Source organism: Glycine soja, unplaced genomic scaffold (assembly GCF_004193775.1).
Source record: "Glycine soja cultivar W05 unplaced genomic scaffold, ASM419377v2 Super-Scaffold_78, whole genome shotgun sequence".
In the NCBI taxonomy this organism is placed as follows: domain Eukaryota; kingdom Viridiplantae; phylum Streptophyta; class Magnoliopsida; order Fabales; family Fabaceae; genus Glycine; species Glycine soja.
Window position 1 is genome coordinate 868,600 of NW_021143573.1, and position 23,420 is coordinate 892,019.

General features: G+C 39.3%; 1 non-coding gene across 1 annotated transcript; it reads left to right on the forward strand.

The window, feature by feature from the left end:
• The first annotated feature begins 3,035 nt into the window (after nucleotides 1-3,035).
• Nucleotides 3,036-3,142, forward strand: LOC114404086. The gene has a single exon (XR_003664806.1). It is a non-coding gene; the product is annotated as a small nucleolar RNA R71 (small nucleolar RNA).
• The last annotated feature ends 20,278 nt before the right edge of the window (nucleotides 3,143-23,420 follow it).

Here is a 23,420-nt window from a genome sequence, read left to right on the forward strand (position 1 = left end):
ATCTGTCATTGAAGTCAAACTCCACCTCCTTTTGCAACAAGTTGGACAGTGGAAGGGCTACTTTGCTAAAATCTCTTATAAAGCGTCTGTAGAATCCTGCATGACCAAGAAAAGATCGCACCTCTCGCACACAAGAGGGGTAAGGCAATTGTGAAATAACAGAAATTTTTGTAGGCTCTACTTCAATACCCTTATTGGAAATAATGTGGCCTAAAACTATACCTTGCTCAACCATAAAATGACATTTTTCAAAATTTAGAACAAGATTAGTTTTGATGCATCTATTCAAAACTTTTTCCAAACTATCCAAACAACCATCAAAAGAGGATCCATATACAGTGAAATCATCCATAAACACCTTTATGCAATTTTCTAAGAAATCACTGAAAATACTAATCATGCACCGCTAGAAGGTACCAGGGGCATTGCACAGGCCGAAAGGCATCCTCCTATAGGCAAAAGTGCCGAAGGGGCAGGTGAATGTGGTCTTTTCCTGATCCTCAGGAGCAATAGTAATTTGCATATAACCAGAAAAACCATCAAGGAAACAGTAGTGAGATTCATCTGCCAGGCGTTCAAGCATCTGGTCAATGAATGGCAGGGGAAAATGGTCCTTTTTGGTAACCTGGTTCAGCCTCCTATAGTCAATGCAAACTCTCCAACTGTTCTGCACCCGAGTAGGAATCAGCTCCTCCTTCTCATTTTTGATCACTATGAGGCTGGTCTTCTTCGGAACTACCTGGACAGGACTCACCCTTTGGCTGTCGAAGATAGGATAAATGATTCCAGCTTGCAAAAGCTTGGTTATCTCCTTCTTCACTACATCAAGAATCACCGGGTTGAGTATTCTCTGTGGCTGTCTTACTGGTTTAGCTCCATCCTCTAAATTTATTCGATGCATACATGTGGATGAGCTAATACCAGGAATGTCCGCCAGGGTCCAGCCTATAGCCTTCTTATGCTTCTTGAGAATAGACAACAACTTCTCTTCTTGCTCATCAGCAAGGGAGGCAAATATAATCACTGGAAAACTTTTTCTATCATCCAAGTAAGCGTAAAGAAAGTCAGAGGTATGTGTACTTCCTGAAACATGGTTAGTCCTATCTGACTCTATAAAATCAATCTCGAGAGGTAAAACACCACCACCAGACATGCAATCAATATCAATTTCAGATTCACTCTCAGCATCAAATTTAGACATATGATCAAGTACAATTTCAGACTCAATGCATGAAGAGTGAGAGGCATGCAGATTAGAATAAAGATCAGTCATGTATTCATCAATAACATGGTCAATTATTTCAACACGAAATACAGAAAGATCTTCAGATGGGTATTTCATAGCATCCAGAATATTAAAATGAACAGTTATATCACCAAACTCCATGGATAGTGTGCCTGCATATACATCTATCTTAGTTCTAGTAGTTTTCATAAAGGGTCTGCCTAGAATAATGGGAACTGATCCTTGAGAAAATCCATCCTCCATATTCAAAATATAAAAATCAACAGGGAAAATCAGTTCACAACTCTAACTAAGACATCTTCTATGAAACCAACAGGATAGGAAACACTTCTATTAGCTAAATGAATTACCACATCAGTTGACTGCAAGGGACCTAGAGATAGAGAATTAAAAATAGATAGAGGCATAACACCAATGGAAGCTCCTAAATCTAGCATGGCATTGTCAAACTTACTATTCCCTATAATACAAGGTATGTTGAATGTACCTGGATCTTTACATTTTTCAGGAATTTGGGGGACAGATTTACTAATCAATGCGGAGACATTTCTGCCCATGCTAATTCGTTCACTTCCTTTAAGCTTCCGCTTATTAGTGCATAGCTCCTTCAAGAATTTAGCATATCTTGGAATTTGCTTTATTGCATCCAGCAGAGGTATGTTTACCTCTACTTTTCTAAATGTTTCCAAGATCTCTTTCTCTGCCTCTTCCATTTTTTTGTTGGAAACTTCTCTTGGAGGGAATGGAAGAGGAGGGATGTGCTGCTTCTGCAAATCAGAATTACCGGTGGAAGATTCACCTGCACAGAAATTGTTAGGTAAATTTTTGTCATCACCTTTTTCTGGAGTAGAGTGAAGTTTGGCAGGTTCAAATTGTAGATGAGAAAGGTGCTACGGGTTGAGGTCCTTGACACTGCTTTCCCGACCTCAATGAAATGGCACTGACATTTTTGGGATTTTGGACAGCTTGAGAAGGCAGCTTGTCAGAATTCTGGGACTGTTATTGATTTAATTGTGTAGCCAATTGTCCCATCTGATTAGTTAAGCTCTGAATGGAGGCTCTGGTCTCTTGTTGAAACTGCATGTTCTGCATAGTCATTTGCCTCACAAGTTCTTCGAGGGAAGGTTATGGAGGAGCCTCAACTGTTTTCTGTTTCTGGGGTTGTTGCTGTTGTTGGATTGGTGAAGGAATGTATGGTCTGCTTGGGCCAGCAACATTTTGGAAGGAAGGAGTAGGCTGTTGTTGTTGTTGTTGAGGGCTAGACCATCTGAGATTAGGGTGATTCCTCCATCCAGGGTTGTATCTGTTGCTGGAGAGGTCATAATTGTTCTGTTGTGGTTGATTTTGCTGCTGAGGTTGAGGAGGTCTATTGTAAATGTTTGTAGCATAAGCTTCAGGCTGCTCAATTGCTCCAGGTTGCAGCATGGAAGGGCAGAGGTCTGTATGGTGGTCAGCAGAGGAGCATAAACCACAAATTTTTGCGATAGGTACAGATTTCTGATTCAAGGCCAGCTGGGTTACCAAGTTAACCAATGCATCTAGTTTGCCTTCAAGCTTCTTAGTTTCAGATGATGCAGATGAGTTTGTAGCTACCTCATGCACTCCTCTAATGACTATGGCATCATTTCTGGCGCTAAACTGCTGGGAGTTGGAAGCCATCTTCTCAATCAAGTTTCTGGCTTCAGCAGGAGTCATGTCTCCAAGGGCTCCACCATTGGCAGCATCTATCATACTTCTCTCCATATTACTGAGTCCTTCATAAAAATATTGGAGAAGAAGCTGCTCCGAAATCTGATGTTGAGGGCAACTGGCACATAGTTTTTTAAATCTCTCCCAGTATTCATATAGGCTCTCTCCACTGAGTTGTCTAATACCTGAGATATCCTTCCTAATGGCCGTGGTCCTGGAAGTAGGGAAATTTTTTTCTAAGAATACTCTCTTAAGGTCATCCCAGCTCGTGATGGACCTTGGAGCAAGGTAATACAACCAGTCATTTGCCACTCCCTCTAAAGAATGAGGAAAAGCCTTCAGAAATATGTGATCCTCTTGGACATCTGGGGGTTTCATGGTGGAGTAGACAATATGAAATTCTTTCAGATGTTTGTGCGGGTCTTCACCTGCAAGGCCATGGAACTTTGGAAGCAAATGGATCAGTCCAGTTTTAAGAACGTATGGGACATCCTCATCAGGGTATTGGATGCACAAGCTTTCGTAGGTGAAATCAGGTGCAGCCATTTCCCTTAGAGTCCTCTCATGGGGTGGAGGTTGTGCCATGTTCTAAGAATGTTCAAAATCAGAATGCTCAAAATTGTAATGCTCAAAATCAGGATGTTCAAAATCACCAATAACAGAATGCACAGATTCACCAGTAATGGAATGCTCAGGATGATCAAAAGGTATAAAATGATGCCTAACTAATCTATGAAATGTCCTATCTATCTCAGGATCAAAGGTTCGTAAGTCAGATGGATTGCCTCTAGTCATACACTACATTCAGCATGCACAACTAGTTGCCTTGTCATGTAAATGAAGGTGCAGGTTTGAACTACAGCTACCCTCAAATCATATCCAAATGACTTTAAATTTTGTGAGCAACCTTATAAAATGATGAGAAGATAGAACATAAAATTTCAAACAAAAATTCAAAGTCTAGCTATGGAAGCTAAAAATGGTAGGTTGAGGAAAATAAGTGAATAAAACTTGAAAAATAAAAAAACTTTTGACAAAATTACTTTTTTTTGGACGATCGAGACCTCAGCCGGCCATAGGCGGCTGCCACGGCATAGGAAATTTTTTTCTACCCCAAATACATATATAATAATTGCGATTCTGATAAACGGAGCAAAAGTTATGGCCGTTTGAAGTTTTGACAAAAACAAAATTTGCTACTTTTTTGGAACTTCTAAATCTGACCAAACTAAAGGCTCTAGCTATTTTTGCCACAAAATATAGATTAAAAGAAGTTACCACAAAAAAATTCAGCCAAAAATAACAACCCTAGCTACTAAAACAAAAAATCCCAAATAATTCAGCATGGGTGGTCGCTAAAATCCGTCGCTACATGATTTCTACTACTACTCTGTTTTGCCGCAAGCAAAAGTGGTCGCTAAGTCCGTCGCAAAAAACTATTAACAGCAAAACACCCGAAACTGAAACAGGGGAAGCGCTTAATAGGAAAACTAAAACAGAACATACACTAAACAAAATAACAAGACACTAACACAAGCACTAACACAACACTAACAATTAAACATAAAACACGAAATAATTAAACACTAACACGACACTAGCTATTATGAACCTTTGGACACTGCTCCCCGACAACGGCGCCAAATTTGATCGAGCTCGTACCCGAATCAAATAAACATGAAAATGCAGTAACTAGGAAGTGATCCTAGGTCGTTTCCCAACGAGCAATGATAAACCAAATGTTCATAATATACTTGTAGTAACAGTAACGATTGGGGGGGGTGGTTGTTTGTTTTGTTATTTAAAGAACAGAACAAGTAAACTGGAATACGAAACTAATAATATTAAAAACGGGTTATTTCCTCTGATTCAGAAGCCATTCTCTTGTCCTGGGTTATGGAGAATTTGTCCCTAGCAGTTAATCACTTAATCCAACCCTATTTCAATTTACTAAGCGAAAATCAACTTAGGGTTGTCAATACGTGATTAGGCAACACATACACCAGTTAGCCCTTCGTCCATTAAGCATGAACGCAAGTTAGGCTCAGAGGCAATTAATTGAACACGAAGCATGCACAGATTAATGTTAACGAATTTGGGTTAACTGGTGAAGGGAAAACTGCCAGGAAGCCACATTATAAATGAAACCTCAAAGAGAGTTGAGCTTCGTCCTCAAAAGGAAACAACACTAGAATATTTAGTCTTCCATAGATTCAAACAAAAAACGTAAATGAAACTAAAAGCAGAAACGTAAACGAAGCAGAAACGTAAATGAAGCAGAAACATAAATGAAGGCAGAAGAAGAAACAAGAACGAAATTGTAATTAGAAGCAGAAAATGGAAAATTGCATTACGTGAACAGTAGCATTAGAACCGAAAAAACGTAAAAACCATAAACCCTATGCTCTGAATAATAGTCTAACAGAATAGCCTTGCACAAATCCCAAGGCTGCTATTTAAAAAGAGTCACTCAAAGTCACTGGGCCCTATTACAATATTCTGGCCCAAAACAAAATAAACACTGAACCACATAAAAAAATTGTAATCTCCTAATTAGAAATTAACTAAGGTAAGCATTGCTTTATTTGCCCTCTTCAAGTCCACAACCAAAATCTAGATTAAGCCCAATGTTTCATTAATTCCTTAAATTAGATTAAAAACATCAAATTAGCTAAATGAGCCCAAATAATAAAACTGCCTAATTAATTTGACAATTAAGACTAATCAGTAATTAAAATGGTGCAAAAAGGGTTTAAGAAATAGAAGAAAATGATGGCATATCAATAGGCAACTTTGGCAAAGTGCTATTTTTCACTCTTTCGCTATGCCAAGTTGTTGGCTTAGTGAGAATTCACTAAGCGCAACCTTCAGTGGCTAAGCACGAGGAAGAATCCAGAAGAAGATGAGCTGTCAAGCTCGCTAAGTGCACCGCTCCAGGTCATTAAGCGCACCGCTTCAACTCATCCACTAAGTGAAACAAGTGTGCTAAGCCCAAATCCACTTATGCGCGCTAAGCGATCTAGATCTGCGCTAAGCACATGAGCATGAACAAGGCCACCTATTTAAGCCTAAAATCAGATTTGCAAAGGGAGTTTGGCACTTTTCTTGAGAAGCTCTGCATGCACGAAGGTTCAAGAGAGAGAAAGGTCCAAGTTCCAGAGAGTTCAAAGAGATTTTGCTGTGTGAAGATCTGCAGAGACGTGAGTTCGAAGTGGAAGCCGTTCTGAGAGCTTGAGATGAGTTTGTGAATGATTGTGAGATCCTAGATGTGAAGGAGACATCCTCACCACTTGTGTTTTTGCAGTCTTTCATCTTGTTCTTCTCTTTGTTGTAAAGGAAGTTTTCGGACTATGGAAAGCTAAATCCTCTGTTGGATCTTCCCTACAGGTACCTAATGTAAATATATTTCTATCTATGTAATGATGTTTTGTGTGTTCTCTGTGCTATCTGCTTTTCATTCCAATGTGCTTTTAGCTTGATCACGTAGATGCATGCTTTGTTAGGGTCATTCAATAGTGGAAACTGGTCTGATTCTAAAGTCCTTGATAGTACGGGACTAAGTTGTTGTGCTATCACGAGGAATCGGGGTACAAGAACTTAGTTGTGTATGTGTGTCTTAATGCGGTCTTGGTTGAGTTTAGTCTTACAAGAGGAATCTGCAGACGAGGCTTGATCATCATGAGGAATCGGGGTCTAGCAGTCCAAGAGACAACATAGGAACGCATGAGCATTGCTAAATAGAGAACATCCTTTTTAGCATCAAGAACCTATGAGAAAGACCAACGCATTCTCTACTTGTTTTTACACAGTATTTATCTTGTGTGATTTTCTTTCTTTTTCCTAGATAGTTTAAATACCTGTTCATAACCATAGTCATATTTTCATACCAGATGCATATTTATCAAAATAGCTTGCCAAATAACACAAGTTCCCCGAGAGTTCGATACTCGGTTCTTACCGTTTTATACTACTTGAGTGATCCGATACTCTTGCCGGTTGCGAACAGTGGGCTAAACCATAGCTAAAATTCACTAATCATAATTAGTCAAATTTTGGCTCCAAATTTGGCTCCACAAATTCAAGTGGAATTTGAATAGAAATTCAAATTTCCCTCCAATTTTGTGTGACACTTAGGCTATAAATAGAGGCCTTGTGTGTGCATTTTTCAAATTTGATCATTTGATAATTACACTTCAAAGTTCAGACCTCATTCGAGGTATAAAATTTCATGCTCCATCTCTCATTCTCCCTCCACTCATCTTCTCCTACCTTTAAGCTCTTATCCATGGCTTCCTATGGTGGTGAGCTTGTTCTCGAATCATCTTCTCCTTGAAGTGACATCTCCAATCATCTTTACTCCTTCTCCATCCCACTTTCATTGATCTACAAGAAGTAAAGGACTTCATTGATGAAGAAGATTCAAGTCCTACAAGCTCCACATGGAGCTACATCATGTGGTATCAAGAGCATCTTCATCTAGGTGATGTTCTTTTGCTTCCTCTATCTTTTTGTTCGGTCAATTCACTTTAATTATTTTTTGTTCATATTCTTCACCATGTATCTCCTCCATTTCCTTGTGGTTTGGTGTTTTTAGAGTAGATTCAAAAAATAAACCAATTAAATCTTAGATCTACACTTGTTCTTGCATTTCTATGGTTCAAATTTTATAGATCTACTCTTGAATCATGTTTTTGTGTTGATTTTAGGTTCTATCATTTTTTCAGTCATAATCTTCTTGTGTTGAACCTTTATATCTCCATTTTCTTTCAAAATATTGATTAGAAAAGAAAACACAAAATTCTAAGTGTAAATCACTTCATTCATGTTGTCTTAGAGTCATGTTTAGTCATAATAATTGTCACATTATGTTCTAAGTTTGTGTTCAATTTTGATTTTGTTGATTGAATTCTAGATACATTTGTTTATGTATTCTTGCAATTATTAGCCTATAATTTGAAATTTGAGTCTAATTCATGCATGTTATTTAGTTCATAACATGTTCTAAATCAATTCCTAGAAGTAGTCTTGTTGTTGAACTTTTTTTTTGTTTTTTAAGTTTCCTATATGATGCCTATCAATAAATTGAGTTGTGGTGCTGAGTTGTGGCTGGATTTGTGAATCAAAATAAGTCTTAAGCTCTCTTGAATTGTGTTATTCAAGACAATTGAGCATAAGCAAACACAAATTGTAACTATCCAAGCCTTAAGCAACATAAACACTACTCTTGATTTCTAGGTTGAAATTCTGGTTGCTGTTAGTTTTGGCACATTGTGTTCTTTACTCCACCATGGCTTGAATACTTTGAGTTTTGAGCTGAAATTTTAACTGGATAAAAGAGACATGTGGACGAAAACAATAGAAAAATAATGAAAAAAACCGAAACAGAAATGAGCAAAAAATGTGATAAAGTTTAATATCAAAATACACGTCCAGAACAACAACAAAAAATGTGTATGCTTGATTTGCTTGAAAATTGTTCATTATTTTGAGTTGTATTACAAGCCTATTTGACTCCTTTGAGTTGTTCATATTTTAGATGTGTTGCTAAATTGACATAACTAGAATTTTGCTTTGAGTCTTGTTTTTAATTTGTCAATCTAATCTAGTGTCATTCTAGGATTTCCTTTGTGTTCCACCTTGGTTTGTGGTGTTGTCCTTTTGCTTTATTTTTTTCTTGAATCTCATTGAATTAATGGCACGTTAAATTTCCTTTTGGTTTAGCTTTCATTTCATCTTTTGGTTTCTTGATTGTCTTCTTCTCTCTCTTTTTTGTGTTTAAGTGTTGCCTACAATAAGGATTGGAAGAGGAAATTGGTGCGTTGCTTGAAGGAATATTTTTGAGTCTTGGAGGTTAACCATCCTAGGAGCACCATTTTATTTGAAGCAACCAAAGCCTCACCAAATTTTGAGTGAAACACTTGTGAAAACAAACAAGCATTGAAGACAAATTTGAAGACCTTAATTGCTTTGTTAAATTTGTTGTAATAGAACAATTCAGTGCTGAATTTCTTTTTCTATTGCAATTCCTTGTATTTGGACATTCTTCAAGGTGTATTGGGAGTCTCCAATAGACCACCCAAACCTCTATTTGTGTGTAATAGCTTAGTGTAAACCGTGTAGACTAAGTGAAGAGCTAGTTGGGACCTCCAAAGGGTCATCCAAGCTTTCACACAGGAAACCGTATAACTTGCTTTAAATTTCCTTTATCTTCCAAGCCTTCACACAGGAAACCGTTTATTTTGGCTAGTTTCAACCATAGTTTCTTTTACCTTTTGTTTTCAAACCCCCAACAAGAAAGAACCACAACTTAGGAACCAACATGAGTGTTCATTCTTCGGTGAGGGTTCTACTCCTAAGGACCCCTTGTATAAGATATTAGATGAGTTGAGATCCCTTAAATTATGGAAAGAAAAACAAGAGAGAAAGGAAAAAGGAAAAAAAAAAGTGGAAGAAAAGTCAAGATGAAAGAGAGAAAATAAGAGAGGAAGAAAGAAGAAAAATAATGAAAGAAATGAAAAGAGAAAAACATGCCTCCTATAGCAGTCATGACTCTTGCAAGAGTTTAAATGAAGAACTTAGCGACTATTATAGAGGGCGCCATAGGTCATATACTAAACATCACTCCCAAAGAAGAGAAAAGGATAGAAGGACTCAAGAGGTTAACATTAGCCTCCCATATTTCCATGGAAAAGATAATGTTGAGGCCTACGTAGATTGGGAAATGAAGGTTGAACAACTCTTTGCTTGCCATCATATTAGTGAAGAGAGAAAAGTTCCATTGGCTACCCTTTGCTTGTTTAATACATTTAGAGACATCGCACGATGTGGAGACATGTCCAAAAGCGGAGGAGCTGCTACAAGGAATGATGAACAAGGGGCAAATTGAAGTCTGCAGTGCGAAGAAAGGGGAAGGAGATGTATGCATGCAGTTAGACATACTGGTAAGTTATCCATCTTCTACGCCTTATGTTGAGGCTACAAAAAGTCATTGGAAACATCATTCCAAAAACTGGAAATTGTGACCAGTGCTTATGTGAAATCTCCTCCAGTGTAGCCACGCTTATCTGGTGCCGCTTTGATGGTGGCTCGGGTTATGTTAAGGGGCGGATATGAGCCCGGAATAGGTTTAGGCCGAAACAGGGATGAAATGGCAAACATGGTGGAGTTCGCAGAGAATCGTGGAAGGCTCGGGTTGGGTTACGAGCCTACACATGCCGACAAGAGGAGGGTTGCCTTAGAAAGGAAGGAGAGAAGCCCAGCCCACCTACGAAGGCATGGACTACAAGTGGAAAGGGTCCTCATTGGTCACATCAGGTTGTGGTGATAGACGAAGGAACCCCTCAGGACCGACCAAATTGGGTGCAGCCATGTCCTCCGGGCTTTGAATTGGGGAATTGGAAAATCGTCTAACAACCTGAGATTTCCATGACAAGGTCGGCACTTGCATGTCTGCAAACGTTCGAGATAAGTTGGTGACTCTGTTGTAAGACTACCAAGACATCTTTGTTTGGTCCTACTAGGATATGCCTGGCTTGAACTTGGATATCATGCAGCATAAACTACCTCTGAATCCTATGTGTTCCCCGGTAAAGTAAAAACTGAGGAGCATGAAGCCCGGGATGTCCCTGAAAATAAAGGAATAAGTGAAGAAGCAATTCCACGCTGGTTTCTTGGCTGTTGCTCGGTACCCGGAATGGGTCGTAAACATCGTGCCAGTCTCTGAAAAGGATAGGAAGGTGCGAATGTGCATGGACTATTGGGATTTAAATCGAGCCAATGCAAAGGATAACTTTCCTTTACCGCACATCGATGTTCTTGTAGATAACACGAACAATTTTGTCCTATTTTCTTTCATGGATGGGTTTTCGAGCTATAATCAGATAAAGATGTCACCAGAGGATATGGAAAAGACAATCTTCATCACTTTGTGGGGAACTTTCTGCTACAAGGTGATGTCCTTTGGGTCAAGAACGTTGGAGCAACATACCAATGGACCATGGTGGCATTATTCCACGACATGATGCATAAAGAGATCGAGGTCTATGTGGATGACATGATCGCTAAATCGAGGACCGAGGAGGAACACCTTGTCAATTTGCGGAAGTTGTTTGAGCAACTGCATAAATACAGGTTAAGGCTGAATCCCGCAAAATGTACTTTTGGGGTTAAATCCAGAAAATTGCTCGGCTTTGTCGTTAGTCAGAAAAGAATAGAGGTAGATCCAGACAAAGTAAATGCAATCCTCGAAATGCCGGAGCCACGCACCGAGAAATAGGTCTGAGTTTTCCTGGGAAGGTTGAACTACATAGCGAGATTCATATCACAACTGACCTCCACTTGTGAGCCTCTTTTCAAATTGTTGCATAAAAATCAGTCCATCCAATGCGACGATGATTGTCAAGTGGCATTTTAAAGGATTAAGTGGTGTCTGATGAATCCCCCTGTGCTCGTACCACCGGTACCCAGAAGACCTCTTATCCTATACATGACTATATTAGATGGGTCAATGGGGTGCATGCTAGGACAGCACGATGAGTTCAGAAAAACAAAGCGGGCCATCTATTACTTGAGCAAGAAGTTCATGACATGTGAGATGAACTACTATTTGCTAGAGAGGACGTGTTGTGCCTTGGTATAGGCAGCTCACTGTCTAAGGCAGTATATGCTGAATTACACTACTTGGTTGGTGTCCAAAATGGATCCCGTCAAGTACATCTTTGAAAAGCCCGCTCTCACTGGACGAATAGCTCGGTGGCAGGTTCTATTGTCAAAATTCGATATTGTCTATGTCACTCAGAAGGTAATAAAGGGGAGTGCCTTGCCAGATTACCTGGCTCAACAACCCATCAACGATTATCAGCCCATGCATCTAGAATTCCCTGATGAGGATATCATGACCTTGTTTGAGGAGGAAGTAGAGGATGAGGACAGGGACAAGTAGATCGTGTGGTTCGACGGTGCGTCTAATGCACTAGGCCATGGAATTGGGACAGTATTGGTTTCCCCAGACAAACAATATATACCTTTCACGGCTAGGTTGGGGTTCGACTGTACAAACAACATAGCGGAGTACGATGCATGTGCCCTTAGGATTCGACCAACGATCGACTTTAGGGTCAAGTTACTCAAGGTATACGGAGACTCGGAATTGGTAATTTATCAGTTAAAGGGTGAATGGAAGACCAGAGACCACAAATTGGTGCCTTCCGGGCTTACATTAGGAAATTGATGGAACTCTTTGATGACATATCATTTCATCACATTCCTAGAGAGGAAAATCAGATGGCCGACACCCTTTCCACTCTAGCATCCAAGTTCCGACTAAGCCCACATGGAGATTTGTCGTACATCGAATTTAGATGTCGTGGTAAGCCTGCACATTGTTGTTAGATAGAAGAAGAGGAGGATGGTAAGCCTTGGTACTTCAATATCAAATGATACATCAAAGGCAAGGAATACCCACTTGAGGCCTCTAACAATGACAAGAGGACATTATGAAGGTTGGCGGTCGATTTCCTCCTAGTAGAAATATCTTGTACAAGAGGAACCATGACATGGTACTACTTCGATGTGTGGATGCAAGAGAGGCCAAACAAATGTTAATAGAGGTGCATGAGGGATCCTTTGGTATGCATGCCAATGGACATGCCATGGCCTGAAAGATTCTGAGAGTAGGGTACTACTGGCTCACTATGGAGAGCGATTGTTGCGTTCATGTGAGGAAATGCCATAAGTGCCAGACCTTCACGGATAATGTTAATGCTCCACCTGTACCATTGAACTTCTTGGCAGCACCTTAGCCTTTCTCTATGTGGGGCATAGACGTGATCGGGGCCATCAAACCCAAGGCTTCCAACGGGCATCGCTTCATCTTAGTCTCCATTGATTACTTCTCCAAGTGGGTGGAAGCAACTTCATATGCTAGCGTGACTAGGAATATGTGATCGGATTCATTAAGAAGGAGATAATCTGCATATATGGGTTGCCCAGGAAGATCATCACTAATAATGCCACCAATTTAAACAACAAAATGACGAAGGAAATGTGTGAGGATTTCAAGATCCAACACCATAATTCCACGCCTTATCGGCCAAAGATGAATGGGGTAGTTGAGGCTGCCAATAAAAACATCAAGAAAATCATTCAAAAGATGACCGTGTCATACAAGGATTGGCACAAGATGCTCCCTTTTGCATTGCATGGTTATCGAACTTTTGTGTGCACATCTACCGGGGAAACCCCTTTTTCTTTGGTGTATGAGATGGAGGTTGTGCTCCCGTTTGAGGTTGAGGTTCCTTCCTTGAGAATCCTAGCAGAGTCAGGATTGGAAGAATCAGAATAGGCCCAACTTGGATAAGCCTAGGGGCAAGTGAAAAGGTGATACAAGTATCTTGTAGTATGTTTTCACATTGACATGATAACACTTTCTTTGTCAAAGCATTAGGGCAGGTACTAACTGGTGCTAGGCCCATGATCAAATTGATCACCACCCAGCGTCCGGCTAAAGACGTTAAAGAAGCACTTCTAGGAGGCAGCCTAGTATCTCTAACTTTGCTTTTTTAATTTCATGTTTCATACTTAGTCATTTTCCTGAATTATCTCATGAATTTGCCTAAGCTCATACATAATTAATGAGATTTAAAAGAGAAGTATAAATAACAAGAAATTTTCAAAAAAAATAAATTCAACTCGCCTAGGTGAGCATGGTCTGACAAAAAAAGATAAAAAGGGGAGGGGTGAAGCCAATTTCACCCCATCTTCCCCCATTTTCTTAAAAACTCATCAAAAGCTCCCCAAGACCCACGGGAACCACCATTTTTGCACCAAATTTCATGCTTTTTGTGCATTTGTCTCAATTATTCTTGCTTTCCATTCATCCCACTCGAGTAAGTGTCATCTCTATCTATTTTTACTTTTTCCTTGTGGTATTTGGTGCTTTATTTGTTGTTTTCTTGGCAATATTTGAGAGATAAATTATGTGTAAATCCATGGTCTGAATGCTTTGGTTAAGGGCTGAAATGGATGGCTCTAGGCCTATCCTTGATTTTGTTGTAAATTTGCATGTCATGTTGCCCCTTATCCCTCATTTTTACATGCTTTAACATGCGCCCACCAACTGTTCGATAAAATGCCATAATGACTATTCCATGTGTTGGTTATAATTTTGAATCATTAATGAGCTTTACGCATGTCCAGCCATCATTTTAAATGTATGAGCAACTTAGGTTGATAGACTAAATGTCAAAAAGCATGAACTAAGCTTGGAAATCTAAACATTGCCTTAAATGCGAATTACATGAGTTACATGAATGCTTAAAATTGATTGGGTAGAATTAGTCTAATTGTTGGTTAAACTTGCTACACCATGATAGGCACATTGCACCTAGATTGTTGTAGAATGTTAATTTCTTTCAAAATAACACACTTTGAGTTGTGATTTGTATTATTAGTTGCACGATAACACATGCAATTAGCAAAAAAACAGAAAAAAAAACACCCAAAGTTGAATGACTTCTTGCTTGCTTAGGATAACTGAAATAATGGTTGCGTATTTCATGCAAACTAACTTTTACGGATGTGTCGTTGCAGGCAATGGCTACAAAGAAGCGTCTCACCAAAAGGGCAAGGAAGGACACCGCAGGGGAGGGATCCAGTGCAGCCCCACAAGAAGAAATTGAGTTTGATGGACACCGTTTTTGAAGTGAGGAGCATCAGCGCTGCTTCGAAGCAATCAAGGGTTGGTCTTTCCTCAAAAAGAGATGGGTCCAACTAAGAGAGGGGGAATACATAGATTTCCAGGAGGAGGTTGCTAGGAGGCAATGGACTCAACTGACAGAGCCTATGGCTAAGTATGACCCAAAGATAGTCATAGAGTTCTATGCAAATGCCTGGCCCATCGAGGAAGGAGTCATGGATAAGCACTCTTAGGTGTGGGGCCAATGGATCCCCTATGATGAGGATGCCATCAACCAGTTCTTGGGGCATCCGTTGGTCCTAGAGGAGGGGCAACGTTGTGAGTTCAATGAGAGAAGAAGTCGGGTCTCAGGATTTGATAAGGAGGCCATAGGCCACCTACTGTGCTCCCCAGGACAGGACTTTGCGCGAAGCGTGACAGGAAGGCGGGTGCGGATCATGCGCACTAGCATGACCATGTTGACACAGACAGATCTGGATGACGCTTCTCCTCAGCAACATCCTTCCTAGTGATCATAATTGTGATCTCCCACTACCTAAATGCTAGCTAGTATATGCTATCCTGACCCAGGTCAGTGTTCATGTAATCCAACTTATCTCGAATGCCATTTACCAGTTTGCAGGTATCATGCCTCCAAGACACCCAGTGGACCAGAAAAGTCCAATAGAGCACTGGGATTTTCGGCCTTGATCGCAAGTCTCTGCCAGTTCTATGGGGTTCCAGTTACGCCCACAAGGCTCATCCGGCTTCTCATTAACAGGTCATTCATTGAGAAGTACTGCATGCCAAGGTAGGACCAGCAGCAATAGCCAACCGCAAACGCGCCACCGCCACCTCTACAGTAGCCACCATCTCTAGAGCCCATCTTGGCTCACATGCAGAGGGTGGAGCTCTACATGCAACATTTGGCTGACCAGTAGGCGCCCAACCATAGGGGGCAGGTGTAGTTGAATGACAACTTCTACTAGTATACCCTGCACCAGCAGCGCCAGGACCCCAGCCCTTACCCATGGCCTACTCCAGAGCAATTTAGGGCCACTGTTGCATGGCCTAGGGACAAGCCTAATTTTCAGGCGGAAGCTGGCCATACAGAGGCCCTAGGGGATGAGGACGGAGTTGAGGAAGATGGTGACATGGCAGATGTGACAGATTTCTTCCTCTAAGGAGACTGGGCCTTTTGACCAGGACCTTCTAAATTTTGTGAACTTGTCTTTATTTTATTTATTGCTTTTAGTATTTTGTTATGTTATTTCTTTGTGATGTTTCGATTGAAACGAAAAGAAAAAAACTAAAACCAAAAAATCATGCATGGTTTCTTTTCTTAGTGCGCATTTTGTTCTTTTGGTAATGTAGTCTCGAATTACAACTTTGCCTGTGTTTCAAATCTTCCCTAAAAACTAACATGCATTTTAAAAGAAACAATCACCAGTTTTTGTTGGAAAGTTTGCGAATCAAAACACAAAAGGTTTTTTTTTAAGAAAGAAATGTGTACCTAGAGGGTGAAAGAAATGAAAATTTTCCTAAAATGCCAAAATGGACTTGGATGTTTTGTATGACTTGATAACAGAGAAATCATTGAAACACTGATTTGGCTTGAATGTGGAAACTGATGGAAGCTTGCTGGTGGGGCTTCTATGGAGGCTGGATCTTTGAGCTTCAATGAGGTCCTTTAATGGTGATTTTCCACCATGGAGATGCAGCGGAAGACAAAGGATAAGAGGTGAGAGGAGGCGCCATCCACTAGGGAATAAGCCATGGAAGAAGGAGCTTCACCACCAAGATGAGCCTTGGATAAGAAGCTTGGAGAGGATGCTTCAATGGAGGAAAAGAAAGAGGGAAAGAAAGAGAGAGGGGGGAGCACGAAATTGAAGGAAGAAAAAGGGAGAGAAGTTGAACTTTGAGTTGTGTCTCACAAGACTCTCATTCATCAAAGTTACAACAAGTGTTACACATGCTTCTATTTATAGACTAGGTAGCTTCCTTGAGAAGCTTTCTTGAGAAAACTTCCTTGAGAAGCTTCTTTGAGAAAACTTCCTTGAGATTTGTTTACCACAGTTTTAGGAGTTCAATATTCACTTAGGATCAACATTTCAGCCAGCAATTCAATCACCAAAACTCAAATTCACAATAGACACAATCATAAGGAAACCTACAAGTTCAAGAAAAGGTTCACTATCAAAGACTCTCTAAGAATTTTGCATGAACATGTTAAGGGCTAATTAACATGAAAGATTTGACTCAAATCAACTAATAGGCTAAAAGAATTTCATACACTCATGAACAAATGAGTTAGACAAAGAAACAAGAAAAATAAAATTCAGCACAACATAAGAAATCTTATGTGACAAGTTTCATGACTAGACATGACTTCTATGACAAAACTACAATAGGTGAACAAGTCACTCTAGATTTTTTAGGTTTTCTTCTAATTTAATATTTTTGTAAGAATTTTATGGTTTAGGTATCAGCCACAAAAAATAACAAGACAAAACTCAAAGGAACCTAAAGTCAACACAATTCATGGTTCAAGAACAAGAACAAGAAATTTGAACAATAGAAAATCAAATCTAGCTTCTATAGCAAGTTTAATCGGTGGAAACTCTAAAGAATCATGTTAACAAAATTTAGCACAAGACATGTGAGGAGATACATGGAGAAAAATGAAGAAACAACAATGGAAGAGAAGGTAAAGAAAAAAATTAATGGAGGTTTAAGGAGCACCTACTTGAAGCTCTTGTGCTCTGATTACCACTTGATGGAAGCTTGCTTGTGGGGCTTCTATGGAGGCTGGATCTTTGAGCTTCAATGAGGTCCTTTAATGGTAATTTTCCACCATGGAGATGCAGTGGAAGACAAAGGAGTAGAGGTGAGAGGAGGCGCCATCCACTAGGCAATAAGCCATGGAAGAAGGAGCTTCATCACCAAGATGAGCCTTGGATAAGAAGCTTGGAGAGGATGCTTCAATGAAGGAAAAGAAAGAGGGAGAGAAAGAGAGAGAGGGGAGCACGAAATTGAAGGAAGAAAAATGGACAGAAGTTGAACTTTGAGTTGTGTCTCACAAGACTCTCATTCATCAAAGTTACAACAAGTGTTACACATGCTTCTATTTATAGACTAGGTAGCTTCCTTGAGAAGCATTCTTGAGAAAACTTCCTTGAGAAGCTTCTTTGAGAAAACTTCCTTGAGAAGCTAGAGCTTAGCTACACACACCCCTCTAATGACTAAGCTCACCTCCTTGAGAAGCTTCCTTGAGAAGATTCCTAAAGAAGCTAGAGCTTAGCTACACACACCTCTCGAATAGCTAAGCTCACCTCCTTGAGATGAGAAGCTAGAGCTTAGCTACACACCCCCTATAGTAGCTAAGCTCACCCCCATTCCAAAAATACATGAAAATACAAAAACAAGTCCCTACTACAAAGACTACTCAAAATGCCCTGAAATACAAGGCTAAAATCCAATACTACTAGAATGGCCAAAATGCAAGGCCTAAAAGAAGGAAAAAAAACCTATTCTAATATTTACAAAAAAAAGAGTGGATCCAACCTTGACCCATTGGCTCAAAAATCTACCCTAAGGTTCATGAGAACCCTAGGGCATTCTTTAGTAGCTCTAGCTTAATCCTCTTGGAGTCTTCTATCCAATACCCTTGGGGGGTAAGATTCCATTAGAAATGGACCCTAAGCCTTTGTGATCGCGTGACCACAAATTTTATATTGAGTGTCTGCATGGGTATGTTTTGTGATTGATTTTGCATGAATTTCTAATTATCATAATATGGGACTCATGGGGATGATCTGGGCATTCCTTTTTTTCTAAGCCATTGGCCAAACAGCTGTCCCAATATACATTCTTTTGTGCCATTTGCAAGCCTTTTGAGCTAAACATTGATTTTTACCAGAACCCTGACCTAGGATGGAATTTTCCAACCATACCTTGGGATAAGAAAGAAGGGGCATCTTCCAAAGGGGATTTATATCATCTTTTGGTTATTGATGTTCATCAAAACAAAAAGCAAAAAAAAAACATACAATGAACAAAAACCACAAAGAAAAAAAAGGAAAAAAAAAGGAAAAAGAAAGGAAACAAAAAAAATCAATCAATCAAAATAGAAAAGGGTAGAAGGAAAATAGAAAAGGAAAACAAGTTCTTTGGAACAAACAATGTCTGAATCATGTATGGAGTTGTTGTAAAGAGTAAAAGGAGGGGGAACCATAATAACTTGGTTAAGACCTACGAAGATAGGAAGTGATCACCCGTTTTAGTTACTAACCAAATCTTTGTGCCTACTCTCCCGTTCCATACAAAACAAAAGGGAGAGGAAGGGGAAAGGCCAGAGCAAGCAAAACCAATTTCCTACAAAGTCTAACCTTAGAAATTCCTATTGATCCATGATGATTATGCATATTATCTTTGATTCGATGGGAAATGACTTGCAAGATCAATTTATGACATATCTGTGACTTGGAATTAAGACGAAACGCTTGCCTGTGTGGAGCTTTATACACCTTTGTGCGGTTTTCCTCTTTTCGATTAGACCCAATGTTTCTTCTAATGTTCTTTTAGAAACGAAATGCTAATATCTTAAATCTCATTTCTCGTTATGAGAAATTCTATTTGTATGCTTTCATTCCCCATTAGTCACATTGTTTTTGAAAAAAGATGTGTGTTGTTCTGATTGGTTTGGGGTTTGTCTCTTTACCAAGCGTGTTCGCGTTTTTGTGAAAGATATCAAGACTTCAATGTCTTATGTCATTACATTTTCAAGACTTCAATGTCTTTTGTCTTTACATTTCAAGACTTCAATGTCTTTGGTTTGGGGTTTGTCTCTTTACCAAGCGTGTTCGCGTTTTAGTGAAAGATATTAAGACTTCAATGTCTTATGTCATTACATTTTCAAGATTTCAATGCCTTTTGTCTTTACATTTCAAGACTTCAATGTCTTCTTTCGTTACATTTCAAGACTTCAATGTCTTTTATTTTTACATTTCAAGACTTCAATGTCTTCTATCTTTAAATTTCAAGACTTCAATGTCTTCGCAACCGGCAAGTGTATCTGATCGCACAAGTAGTATAAAACGGTAAGAACCGAGTATCGAACTCTCAGGGAACTTCTGTTATCTGGCAAGCTATTTCGATAAATAGGCGTCTGGTATGAAAATATGACTATGGTTATGAACAGGTATTTAAACTATCTAGGCAAAAAGAAAGAAAATCACGCAAGAGAAATACTGTGTAAAAATAAGTAGAGAAAGCGTTGCTCGTCCTCATAGGTTCCTAATGCTAAAAAGGATGTTCTCTATCTAACAATGCTCCTGCGCTCCTATGTTGTCTCCTGGACTGCTAGACCTCGATTCATCATGATAGCCTAGCCTAGTCCTGATCAAGCCTCATCTGCAGATTCCTCTTGTAAGACTAAACTCAACCAAGACCGCATTAAGACACACATACACAACTAAGTTCTTATACCCCAATCCCTCATGATAGCACAACAACTTACTCCCATACTATCAAGGACTTTAGAATCAGACCAGTTCCCACTGTTGAATAACCCTAACAAAGCATGCATCTACGTGATCAAGGTAAAAGCATACTTGAAAGAAAAGCAGATAGCACAGAGAACACAAAAAACATCATTACATAGATAGAAATATATTTACATCAGGTACCTATAGGGAAGATCCAATAGAGGATTTAGCTTTCCATAGTCCGGAAACCTCCTTTACAACAAAGAGAAGAACAAGATGAAAAACTGCAAAAACACAAGTGGTGAGGATGTCTCCTTCCCCTCTAGGATCTCACAATCACTCACACACTCATCTCAAGCTCTCAGAACGGCTTCCGCTTCGAACTCGCGTCTCTGTAGATCTTCACACAGAAAAATCTCCGAGAACTCTCTGAAACTTGGACCTTTCTCTCTCTAGAACATCCTAAACATGCAAAAGCTTTAAGCCAAGACCAGACTCTTGTGCATGCAGAGGCTTCTTCAAGAAAAATGCCAAAATCCTTTTGCAAATCTGATTTCAAGCTTAAATAGGTGGCCTTGTTCATGCTCGTGCGCTTAGCGCACATAAGTGTATTTTGGCTTAGCACGCTTGTTTCGCTTAGCGGATGAGATGAAGCAGTGCGCTTGGCGAACTTGACAACTCATCTTCTTCTGGATTCTTCCTCGCGCTTAGCCACTGAATGTCACGCTTAGCGAATACTCGCTAAGCCAGCAGATTGGCTTAGTGAGAAGGTGAAAACATCACTTTTGCAAATTTTCCTAATTAACCTAAAATTGAGAGAAATTGATTATTAAACACACAAAACAAAAGTATAAATTATCTATTACCTATATTTAACATAAAGTACTTATAATATTACAAAACAACTATAAATTGGGAAAGTTTGAAACAATATACACATGTTTTATACACAAAAGTTAGTTGTATTCATCGACTAACAACTCCCCCAAATTTATAGTTTTGCTTGTCCTCAAGCAAAAGAGAACAACTCACTTGTCCTCAAGTGGTAAAACATGCAGTGATTATGTACAGGGGTGTATGTATCAAAATTCATTGATTGCATGATGAGAAAGATGAAGCAATGTGTACCTATCCCTTGTTTTCACAGAATATGCAGCTAGACAAAAAGGAGAACAAAATGTGAACAATACAATTAGATGAGCTTAATCATAAGACAGATTCAAGGAAAGTAGCTCAAACCACAGTCTCATGGCTATTGTCTCACTCAAGCACAAGTGTTTAAGCTATTCATTGATAACAACTAACAGGAGGTCCAATCTTTGCATTTCATCTCATGCCATCAAGTTAGAAATGTATAAACAGAATTAGAAGGACTTTCTCAGGCTTGTAGTGAGGTTTGGCTACAAAAATTCATTGGTTTTTCCAGGATTCAAAGGTTTAGATTATAAGAGAGCACAAATCCTTGACTTATCCCAATGGTCTTGTATTATACCAATAGCTTTCTCACTATCTTTTCCTTCCAAGTTGCTTTTGACCTTATTGTAACAACACAATTTATTCTTTTCTTTCTTTTGTTTTTTTTTTAACATACAACTTATTTGTTGTGTGTGCTGATGCTTAACCTTTTTCTTTTCATTCTAATTGACTTTCCTCCCCCAAATTTAGAGTAAATTTTCCTTGAACCATATGCTCTCCTAGAATCTAAACAAGGTATCAGGAGATATTTATTTAAGTTCAAGGTTCAAATTTTTGACAACATTATTCAGCTAAAAAAAGGAGCAAAGGATGCAATTATCATTTAGGGTAAGTTGTTTGGTCAAAAGAGCTTGTGTATGTACAATCATGGCCTTCATCATGTCCTCATTTATACATTTCATTCTAAAATTCAGAGATTCATGCAAACATTATTACTCACAGCTAGTCGTTCACTCACAGTTTAAGGTCACACTCTCACCGGTTTTGGTTCAAGCTTTTCTTTCATAATCAATATGTCTACTGACTAACAATTCTAAATGCACGTTCATATTCTTGTTCTTTCTTTGTCTAACATACACACTTGCTCAAACTCATGATAAGAAACACAAACTCCATCACAATCATGCGTTCAATTCAAAATAAAAGCATACACCCATATTCATAAGTCAATAAAAGTGCTTTACTGCCATGTCATCAAAACAAGTTAAACTGTTCAAAATACTTCTAAATAAGCAAACTAACTACCCATAAAGAAACTAGCGGTGTATATAAATATAAAGGAAATATTGTAAGAAAACCATAATTATAATAATAACCCAAAAAGCAACAAGTGACATCCAGAATTAACAATGTCAAAAAGTGTTTAAACTAGAGAATCAGTGAGAGCAACAACTTCAATAGATGACAAGTCAGAAAGATTAGCAATTCCTCCAATTGGGGAAACAGGGGGGGTCAGTTGTTTCTGCAGCTGGTGAATCAGGAGGAGCAGCTGTTTCATCTGATGATGCATCAGAGATGAAAATCAGAGGAGGAGATGGGGGAACTGCTTCAAGTTCAGGCAAAAAAGGTGGATTCACCACTGGAGATTGTGGGTTAGCTGGCTCTGAATTGACCTGCACAGGTGTGGGCTCAGGCAGAGCAACCTCGTTGGGTCTCACCAATGGAAGTTGAGCTTCAGGCTAGGCTACTTGCTCAAGAAAATGTTCTATAGATATGATTGGCCTATTGTGAGCCAACTCTTGCAGGCTGTGCATGATAATAAACTATCCTCAAAATAAGCTTTGTAGCATAGGAACTAAAATTAGTGAGCTTTGTACATCCTGTCCTACAGTTACTGACAAAGGAGTTGGAGTGGATGACGAAGGGATGTCTTCTATTCTAGCTCTTTTTCTTGATTCCATCTATAACTAAAAAGAACTCAAAATTCCTTAGACCAAAATCGTTCAAGTGAAACAACAACAATAAAGGCTAAAATTAACAATAGACGCTTGGCGGGATACAGCTCGCTCAGTGCGCCATGAGCAACATAACATGTCGGCTTAGCTGAAGCTAAGCTCGCTTAGCCTAAAGGTTGTCGTGATGAAATGCGCTTAGCTCAGGTAAACTCAACTTAGCACAAGGCTTACAACACGAAATTTGGTTAAGTTACCTGGGCTTAGCGATTCAGCCTCGCTTAGCCACATGTAGTTCAACAAGAGGATGAGTGTTCATCCTCAAAGGATGAACTCGCTTAGCGCGGTAAGCGCACTTAGCGAGTTCTTTAGATAACGCTTATATACAATGAGTATTGATGAACTCACTTAGCGCCGCAGGCTCGCTTAGCGAGTTCATCGTGTTTTCCAGAAAACGC